This window comes from Triticum aestivum, chromosome 2A, assembly GCF_018294505.1.
Source record: "Triticum aestivum cultivar Chinese Spring chromosome 2A, IWGSC CS RefSeq v2.1, whole genome shotgun sequence".
NCBI classification, from domain to species: Eukaryota; Viridiplantae; Streptophyta; class Magnoliopsida; order Poales; family Poaceae; genus Triticum; species Triticum aestivum.
In genome coordinates this window covers 46282472-46293258 of record NC_057797.1, presented here as the reverse complement: position 1 = coordinate 46293258, position 10787 = coordinate 46282472, and the positions used below count along the sequence as shown (strand labels likewise).

General features: G+C 43.3%; 1 long non-coding RNA gene across 1 annotated transcript; it reads right to left on the bottom strand.

Moving 5' to 3' along the window:
- Positions 1 to 8409: 8409 nt before the first annotated feature.
- LOC123187356 (uncharacterized) lies at positions 8410 to 10556 on the bottom strand. Its single transcript, XR_006493945.1, has 2 exons — positions 8905 to 10556; positions 8410 to 8691 (listed from the first exon to the last, which is right to left on the bottom strand). It is a non-coding gene; the product is annotated as an uncharacterized lncRNA (long non-coding RNA).
- Between the last annotated feature and the right edge of the window lie 231 nt (positions 10557 to 10787).

Sequence of the window (10787 nt, the reverse complement as noted above, 5' to 3'; positions counted from 1 at the left end):
GCTTCCATCTTTAAAATGCCGCCGAAAGCGCCCAAATCACCCGTTACATGCAATTGGGTCAAATCCATCGTCATAGAAAACACCCTTGCTGATTTTGTGAAGACCGGCTATCTGCCAAAGAAGGAACTCATGTCCTATCGTGCTCCTGATCCAACAAAGGAAAAACCTCAACCCAAAGAGGAGGAAGTCATCGTCTTTACTGATCACATGAACCGGGGCTTTTCTCCACCTGGCTCAAAGTTTTTCAGAGATGTCCTGCACTTTTTCGATCTCCGACCTCAAGATATTGGTCCCAACTCTGTATCTAACATTTGCAATTTCCAAGTGTTCTGTGAGGTGTACTGATGTCTACTACACAACCTTCTTCTTGTAGACGTTGTTGGGCCTCCAAGTGCAGAGGTTTGTAGGACAGTAACAAATTTTCCTCAAGTGGATGGCCTACGGTTTATCAATCTGTAGGAGGCGTGGAATGAAGATGGTCTCTCTCAAGCAACCCTGAAACCAAATAATAAAGAGTCTCTTGTGTCCCCAACACACCCAATACAATGGTAAATTGTATAGGTGCACTAGTTCGGTGAAGAGATGGTGATACAAGTGTAATATGGATGGTAGATAAAGGTTTCTGTAATCTGAAAATATAAAAACAACAAGGTAACTAATGATAAAAGTGAGCACAAACGGTATTGCAATGCTAGGAAACAAGGCCTGGGGTTCATACTTTCACTAGTGCAAATTCTCTCAACAATAATAACATAATTGGATTACATAACTATCCTTCAACATGCAACAAAGAGTCACTTCAAAGTCACTAATAGTGGAGAACAAACGAAGAGATTATGGTAGGGTACGAAACCACCTCAAAGTTATTCTTTCCAATCAATCCGTTGGGCTATTCCTATAAGTGTCACAAATAGCCCTAGAGTTCGTACTAGAATAACACCTAAAGACACAAATCAACCAAAACCCTAATGTCACCTAGATACTCCAATATCACCTCAAGTATTCGTGGGTATGATTATACGATATGCATCACACAATCTCATATTCATCTATTCAACCAACACATAGAACCTCAAAGAGTGCCCCAAAGTTTATACCGGAGAATCACGACGAAAATGTGTGCCAATCCCTATGCATAAGTTCATGGGCGGAACCCGCAAGTTGGTCACCCAAATATACATCAAGTGAATCACGTGATATCCCATTGTCACCACAGATACGCACGGCAAGACATACATCAAGTGTTCTCAAATCTTTAAAGACTCAATCCGATAAGATAACTTCAAAGGGGAAACTCAATCCATTACAAGAGAGTCGAGGGGGAGGAGAAACATAAGATCCAACTATAATAGCAAAGCTCGCGATACATCAAGATCATGCCAAATCAAGAACACGAGAGAGAGAGAGAGAGAGAGAGAGAGAGAGAGATCAAACACATAGCTACTGGTACATACCCTCAGCCCCGAGGGAGAACTACTCCCTCCTCGTCATGGAGAGCGCTGGGATGATGAAGATGGCCACCGGAGAGGGATTCCCCCTTCGGCAGGGTGCCGGAACGGGTCTAGATTGGTTTTCGGTGGCAACGGAGGCTTCTGGCGGCGGAACTCCCGATCTATTGTGCTCCCCGAAGTTTTAAGGGTATATGGGTATATATGTGAGGAAGAAGTACGTCGGTGGACCTCCGGGCTGTCCACGAGGCAGGGGGCGTGCCCAGGGGGGTAGGCGCGCCCCCCACCCTCGTGGGCAGCCCGGGACTCTCCTAGCCCAACTCCGATACTCCGTGGGCTTCTTCTGGTCCAAAAATAAATTCCGTGAAGTTTCAGGTCAATTGGACTCCGTTTGATTTTCCTTTTCTGCGATACTCTAAAACAAGGAAAAAACAGAAACTCGCACTAGGCTCTGGGTTAATAGGTTAGTCCCAAAAATAATATAAAAATGCATAATAAAGCCCATAAACATCCAAAGTTGATAATATAATAGCATGGAACGATCAAAAATTATAGATACGTTGGAGACGTATCAGCATCCCCAAGCTTAATTCCTGCTCGTCCTCGAGTAGATAAATGATAAAAACAAATTTTTTGATGTGGAATGCTAGCTAACATATTTCTCTAAGTAATTCTCTTCATTTTGGCATGAATGTTCAGATCCATAAGATTCAAGACAAAAGTTTAATATTGACATAAAAATAATAATACTTCAAGCATACTAACTAAGCAATCATGTCTTCTCAAAATAACATGGCCAAAGAAAGTTCATCCCTACAAAATCATATAGTTTGGTCATGCTCCATTTTTGTCACACAAGAATGCTCTCATCATGCACAACCCCGATGACAAGCCAAGTAATTGTTTCATACTTTAGTAATCTCAAACCTTTTTCAACTTTCACGCAATACATGAGCGTGAGCCATGAATATAGCACTATGGGTGAAATAGAATGTAATGAGGGGGTTATGTGGAGAAGACAAAAAGGAGAAAGTCTCACCTCAACGCGGCTAATCAATGGGCTAGGGAGATGCCCATCAATTGATGTCAATGCAAGGAGTAGGGATTGCCATGCAACGGATGCACTAGAGCTATAAATGTATGAAAGCTCAACAAAAGAAACAGAGTGGGTGTGCATCCAACTTGCTTGCTCACGAAGACCTAGGACACTTGAGGAGGCCCATTGTTGGAATATACAAGCCAAGTTCTATAATGAAAATTTCCCACTAGTAAATGAAAGTGACAAAACAAGAGACTCTCTATCATGAAGATCATGGTGCTACTTTGAAGCACAAGTGTGGAAAAAAGGATAGTAGCATTGCCCCTTTTATTTTTTTATTTTTTATTTGGCCTTTCTTTTTTTGGCCTATCTCTTTTTTTCTATTTTTTATTTGGCCTTTCTTTTTTTGGCCTTTCTTTTTATTTTTATATTTTTTTTGGGACAATGTTCTATTAATGATGATCATCACACTTCTATTTACTTAAAACTCAATAATTAGAACTCGATACTTAGAACAAGATATGACTCTATATGAATGCCTCCGGCGGTGTACCGGGATTGCGATGAATCAAGTGTGACATGTATGAAAAATTATGAACGGTGGCTTTGCCACAAATACGATGTCAACTACATGATCATGCAAAGCAATATGACAATGATGATGTGTGTCATAATAAACGGAATGGTGGAAAGTTGCATGGCAATATATCTCGGAATGGCTATGAAAATGCCATAATAGGTAGGTATGGTGGCTGTTTTGAGTAAGATATAAGGAGGTTTATGTGTGATAGAGCATATCATATCACGGGGTTTGGATGCACCGGCGAAGTTTGCACCAACTCTTAATGTGAGAAAGGGCAATGCACGGTACCAAAGAGGCTAGCAATGAGGGAAGGGTAAGAGTGCGTATAATCCATGGACTCAACATTAGTCATAAAGAACTCACATACTTATTGCAAAAATCTACAAGTCATCAAAAACCAAGTATTACGCGCATGCTCCTAGGGGGATAGATTGGTAGGAAAAGACGCTCGTCCCCGACCGTCACTCATAAGGAAGACAATCAAATAACACCTCATGTTTCAAATTTATTACACAACGTTTACCATACGTGCATGCTACGGGACTTGCAAACTTCAACACAAGTATTTCTCAAATTCACAACTATCCAACTAGCACAACTTTGGTATCACTATCTCCATATCTCAAAACAATCATTAAGTATCAAACTTCTCTTAGTATTCAATGCACTTCATATGGAAGTTTTTATTATATCCCTGTTAGATGCCCATCATATTAGAACTAAATTCATAACCAAAGCAAATTACCATGATGTTCTAAAGACTCTCAAAATAATATAAGTGAAGCACGAGATTTCATCTATTTCTTTAAAATAAAACCACCACCGTGCTCTAAAAGGATATAAGTGAAGCACTAGAGCAACGACAAACTACTCCGAAAGATATAAGTGAAGATCAATGAGTAGTCGAATAATTATGCAGCTATGTGAAGACTCTCTAACATTTAATAATTTCATATCTTGGTATTTTATTCAAACAGCAAGCAAAGCTAAATCAACTAAAATGACGCTCCAAGCAAAACACATATCATGTGGCGAAGTTGACCGGATGCATCAGAAGGTCATAGTCGGCAACAGAGAAGAGCATGATGGCGGATCTCAGCATTCTCAAGGCGTCATGAGGCTGGATCACAAAATCTTTACCACCAAATTTAAATGTAGAGCACCAAAAAAAGTTATTGTCTTCCCCGTGAGGAAACATTGGTTCTGCAAGAAGGAAAGAGCACAAAGAGCAGTTCAAAATCATGCATATGAATAGGAACATTGCAGAGCCAGCATTAAACCTATATTTCTAGGAACGTGATTAAAAATTGGAAGAACAGTGCCCATATTTTTTGCTGTAAGTAACGAATGGATTTTGCCAATTTAACTTGAGGGATGAAACTTTCCAAGTTTTTTTTGAAAGATTCAGTAAATTGCTGGCTTGATTCAGATTTAGCAGAAAGCAGCGGAAGAACAACATGGTGAAGATCCGAAGATCAAAAAGAGAAAGAAAAAAATGCGGCCCTAATAGCTGCAAAGAGCTACACCCACCACAAACAACATGACTACACAACCGAAGCACCTGCCCTAAGCTAAGCACCACCACCGCGTCTCAAACAACGCCGATCACCTCCGAAGACAGTAGCATCTCCCACTACAACTTCTCTTGCCAACGCACCATCCACCCAGGAAGCAGGGGGTAGATGGCGGGACTTGGTCGATCCCAGGAAGAGCTTCGTCTTGGACTCATCAATGATGCTGTACATTGCGCCTGGAGCTTCACCTTGAACAGCGGCGAGCACCGGAGGAGCGCCGCAAAGAGCTTCCAGGAAGTGTCTCCAAACGTGATGCTCCCAACAGAGGAACGACGTCAAACACGCCACCATCACGTCGATCCAACACCGGACCTAGGATTTCGCCCAGAGACAAACCACCATCCGAGCACGAGGAAGATGCCGACACACCTCAGGTGACGCCTCCAAGGAGGAAAATGACACCCACAGGCGCCATCGCCACCGGCCTCTGGTCGTGCAGGACTTTCGTCCGTATTGCAGCACACCTTCGCTCGTGCCCACAGATGCTCGTCCATGCAGTCTCGCACCGCCACCGCCGCAGAACCTAGTCGTAGAAGCCATGGAGTCGTGGTCCACCCCGCCCACGGCGAGCCTACAATGACCAGATCAGTCCCTGCATCCCGCATCTATCACGGCCGGAGCCGCCTGCTCCAGCATCATAGGACCAGTGCACAGGGCCGGCGCGCGTCAAACACACCACGGATCTGGCCAGGTTCGACCAGATCCGGCCGCCACACGCCGGAGGGGCGCCGCCCCGCCAGCCCGCCCTGAATCCAAGGCACCTCCACGCGCCCTTGCCTGGCCGCCACCGCGCCAGGCCACGCCCACCCCGGGTTGGGCCCGCGCGCGCCCTCGCCTGGCCGCCACCGGGCCAAGCCGCGCACCACGCCCGCTCGCCCCTGGACGCGCGCCAGATCCGCTCGCCTGGCCGCCTCCGCGGCAGGCCGCGCCATGCCCTCGCCCTCGCCGGCGCCAGATCCGCCCTCACCTGGCCGCCCCCACGCCAGATCCAATCGCCTGCACGCCGTACCTGGCCATGCGCGCCACCACGGGAGCTACCCAAAATTGTTAGAAACTAAATCAATAAAAATGGTCGAGCTAAAAGACATCACCTTTGACAACTCCTAGTATTCAAGGCAGCCTACGGTTGTGCTTGAATTTTAGCAGGTGATGGGCGGCGGCCGCGTTTGCAGTGTTGGAAATATAAGCAATTTACCAAATAATTTTGCTAACGGAAATACTAGATAAAGTATGACTAAAATAGTAGTGATAAAACAAGCCATGTGAATTGACAAGGAGAAGATAAACATCATCTTCATCGCATTGGAACTCCACTTTCGTAATAGACATTGGCTCGCCTCATTCCCGCAACCCGCGGCGCGTCGCGTCGTGGCTTGGCGTGGCGGGCGGCAGAGGAGGAGCGTGCATGGATATCCCTCTTGTTTTCATGCTCATACAAGTAGGGAAAAAACTTCTCTTATAAGGAGGTCCAACTCCCACTTAACTAGCAACGTGGGACTAAACTTTAGTAGTATCCCTTGCCTTGCATAAATGAGCTAAGTGGGCCTCTAGAATTTATTAGGAATTTCTGAAACTGCTATTGGGCTAGACCCAAAATAGACAAAATTCCAGCATGCAGCCCATTGTTGCTCACCTCCATGCAAGAACGAAGTACCAAAACTTCTGTACATACTCATTACTCGGTACATATCCCGTGTCATTATAAAACTTGGTAGAGTTTAGTAATACTTGGATGGAAAAACCAAATGCTCTGCAAGCATACAGCTGAAGCAGAATACCTTATCAGACATGACTCTATTTCTATGTTGCTGGTAAGTTGTAACCGTAATACAGTAGCCAAAAATCAACTCAATCAAGATAATATGTATGCTCCCCTCAGGAATACAACCTTGACTCCTAAAAAAATAAGAAACAACGGTGCCGCCCGGGACGAATAAGAGGGATTCAAGCCTGTTCCGCCAGGGAGCAGTACCCATCAAGCCGTACAGAAAGATGTCCACCATATCTGGACATCCATGCCGGGTTGAGCCGAGGACAGAGGCACGGCTGCGCCGGCGACGCTGTCCGGAAACGTACCGACTATGTGTTCTATTATTAATACTAAAAGAACGTTCGTGCGTTGCAACGGGGCCACATTAACTTTAAGAGTTCAATATTAATATTTTCATACATATCAAGTGACATTGGCGATCTTTTTTACCATCAAATCCTCACACACTCTCTCCCTCCCTCTTCCTCACTTTCTCTCCCCATATCTCTTTCTAACACACACACACACACATCCATATTATTGGGTACGGGACTATAATCCATCTATTTCACACACACACGCTACGGGCTACAATGCATATAAATGAACCAGTTAAAGGATTAACGTCGTCTTCAAGATCGAAACTCATTGCTCCCTCGTATGTTATGCTGACGTCAAACGGACGATAGCAGGCTCCCCAAAATTCAATAGTCTCAATAGTCCAAGCTCCTCCAAATCCAGCCCATAAGTTGGGGAGAAATATGGTTACCCAATCTATTCTTATCTCTAACACATGGTTCCAACACAAAAAACTCCACTTCACAAGGGGCCTTTATGTTTTCCTGGCAAAACCTCCCCTTCTCACTCGACATTTCTCACTGGAGCCCTCTTCTTTAAAACAGGATGATGCCTGACTCATCTTCACCATGACACCCTCTCTTCAAACACTGTACTTCTCCACGGACCGCCAATGAGTCCCCCGCCAAGCGCCCCGTGCTCCGCCCTGATCACGTCCCAGTGTTAGTGCCAATTCACCACCACCATCAAGGGGAGGAGGCATGCACCACCCATGATGCCCCCCTCCCCGAAAGAAGGCAGATCCAATTTCTCCACCTTTTAAAAAAAATAATTTATTATTCTATTAGTAGTCTTCCTTCACATGACCCTGCTCTAGCATTCTCATTGGTAAAATAGTTCATATAAACATGTTGCTACAGAATAACAAACCAATGTAATCATCAATCAAATATATGTTTCATTTAACTCTCTTTATCTATGTCACACATGTTATTGAATACAAGCTATAATCTTTCTCCATGTTCTTTTGCTCATCAGATTCTCTGAAGCCACCATGTCATTACATTGTCATGTGAGTAACTTCTACTACTCCGACACAATTCCACCATGGTTCCTATCACCTCGACGCCATCTTGACCGGTTTCCCCCGCCCCCTCGTCACATTCGGCTACGCCATTGTTCTATCATTTGCTTACTCCATATCATTTCGCCATCATGTGCACACCCTTTTCCTAATCCTCTAAATTTATACCATGGCCCCCATCTCCTCTCCTCCAAATCCTCTTCCATTCCTCTTCTCGCAGCAAGCTTGTTGTATCTTCGCTAGCTTCACTCCTATGTATGTGCTCACATCACCATCATATGTACATCTTCTCCTACTCCACCTATTAGCTATGCCTACGGCTACCCCACCATTGATGTGTCCTCTACCTAATTGAGCATCATCCCAAGTAGCATCACTCATCGTTACATCCTAATCGAGCATAATTTTTTGTAAGCATCATTTTCTTTTACGCGGAACAATCTATTATCCATTGGACAATTTTAAAATGAATGTACACATTCTGCTTTACCGAAACTCAAAACTATCATGAGTGAATATTCTTCCAGAATGGACTTGATTTCTTAAATAATACACTTACAATGGTGTGTACCAGATAAAAATGATTAAAAGGAAGCATTTCCCAGTGGTAACCGTAAAATAAACACTGCAAATCGAGCGATAGAAATTTCAGATTTATTGAAGCCTGGCACTTGAAAGCTGGAGTAGTACGCACAGAAAGAAAAATTATTTTATGTTTTCCTAAAATAAGTCTCCCATGAACACATTGCACGAATGAGCAGGAAGACAGAGTGCAAACTTATATGTACACTAACTGGTCCGTTCATCCATTTTGAATAGACCAGCTACAAAAGCTCACTTGGTTCATTCTCGCCAGAATTCACTGACATGATAATCAAACATGTCCTGCAGTGTCCCCACACCCGGCGCGTCCAACCTGACAATTAAGTGCACACAAAAATGGTTTCGCTATCCCATAAATAAGACCAACAAAATTTAGCATCTTTACAGGAAAATACACCTATATATATTTCTGGGGTTTCTTACAAAGAAAATCATGGGAAGTAACTAAAAGAAGGTTAACATAGAGCTAACAGAGATGAACAAACCAGACAATAAATGCATAGCGTCTGGGGAACGAAACCACTACCAGATACATGGTATCGCATGAGTGCCTGCCCTTCCTCTAGCCTGCAACATCTGGGAGCTGCATATATGCTTTCAGATTTGTGCTAATTCTGCAAATTCAGAATATGCCCAAAGACATTGTACATAGGTTTAGTTCTTTGCGATCCAATATATTCAGGAAAGAACAGTTTTAGTTCCATAGAGAAGGAATAAAAAAATTCGACCAAGACACCATCAGCCTGCTTATGCGATCAACATATAATTACTGGATTTCAACTTAAATAAATTCTTTGGAGATGATGTGCTAGCTATAAAGGGAATGACATTTGAGATGGTATACTGAGTCAATCGAACAACAAAAAGGAAGAACAAAATTGCTGTATTACATATTTACATGCAGTCACGTTGGGCACAAACTGAAAAATGAGTTCGCGATAAGATAACATAAGCCTGTCGTAGTTAAATATAACGGAGACGCACACAGAAGCTCTTCGCAGTTCACCGGATGAAATAGTTGGGTGTTCTGGATAGGTGGACTCCCGGTTGTGCCCAGCTGCGGCAACTGCCACACCCCACTGCCACCGGACGGCGCCCCCATCCAGGAATACACAAGTTGCCCCACGCCAACCAAGATCTTTCAAATCTTCTCTAGCATTGTCATCGCAAAAGGACTTTCATCAGTGGCTCGCTGACAATCTCCCCCAAACCCTACAAGAGATTCAAGGAAGTTTAAACTTCCATTTTGCACATGTGCAATTGAGTCACTCACCTTGCTAGATTATGTCAGATCTATTATCCATATTTAAGCCCTCCGAATTATTGTATTTTCCTGGCAAAATAATGGATCAACAAGTTTGTCCCTTCATATTGTCAAACACGGGCTGACGGGACCATCTACTTTGGTCGTTCAAATTATAAAACGCAATCATGATGTTGAAATCTCATCTCATTCCATCACGTGAGCTTTTCCCAGTTTTTTTAAAGAGCTTTTCTCAGTTTTGGACAAACTGAATGACGGTGACGATTTGTATATTGTAGCTTTTCCTTCATTACGCTTCACTGGTTAGATGGGAGAGCGCGCTGTGCCCCTATGTTCAACCCCAAAAACCTAGATTCAAGGTTGTAGGTCATAGTAGTTGTCATCACTCGCAAGCTTGCTTGTGCACTTTAAAAAACTGTATGACGAAGCACATCAAGAGAAGCAAAGGTGCTCTCAAGTTGTTATGCATATCATATAGCACATGTAGGACAACAAAATGACAGTCATCAAGGAAAATATATAATTACCAAAATCAACCCCAAATCAGCACTCCCCTCGCCATCTATGTATCAGACTACTTGGAACTGAACTGTATGTAAAGCAAGATTTAAGTGTTGACCATTAGTCCTCAATGTCCCGTGTGTTCTCCATCATGCTCCTGACTTTACTGTCATACTCTAGTTCGTAGTCTAAATTCAGTTACTGGTTGCACTCACCCCTAAGTGAACACTAAAAGTTTTAACAGGATAAATCACACATATATATCATTTCCTTAGTCAATAGAGTCCTGGAACTGTGTCACAAGATCCCGACAAAACTGACCGGAGTTTTCGTAGTTCTCTGAAACTTTTCATGTCTGGTTCGCTACTACTCACAGTTCTTTCCTGGATTCAATAAACCCCATGAAAGCAGACCATTTCTTGGGTAAACAACTGAAAATAAGGTTGTAAAATTCATCAAAATCATCTAGAGCAAACAGTATGACATACTTTTTGCACAAGTACTGTAAAAACAAGTATTACCTGTCCTAGCCTTTTGGCTTGAACTGAAAAAACAGTATGACATACTTTTTTACTCCTACAACTACCTTCGTGATGATCGGATGAAAGTGTCGCAGACACTATGCACATTTATTTTGTTGGATT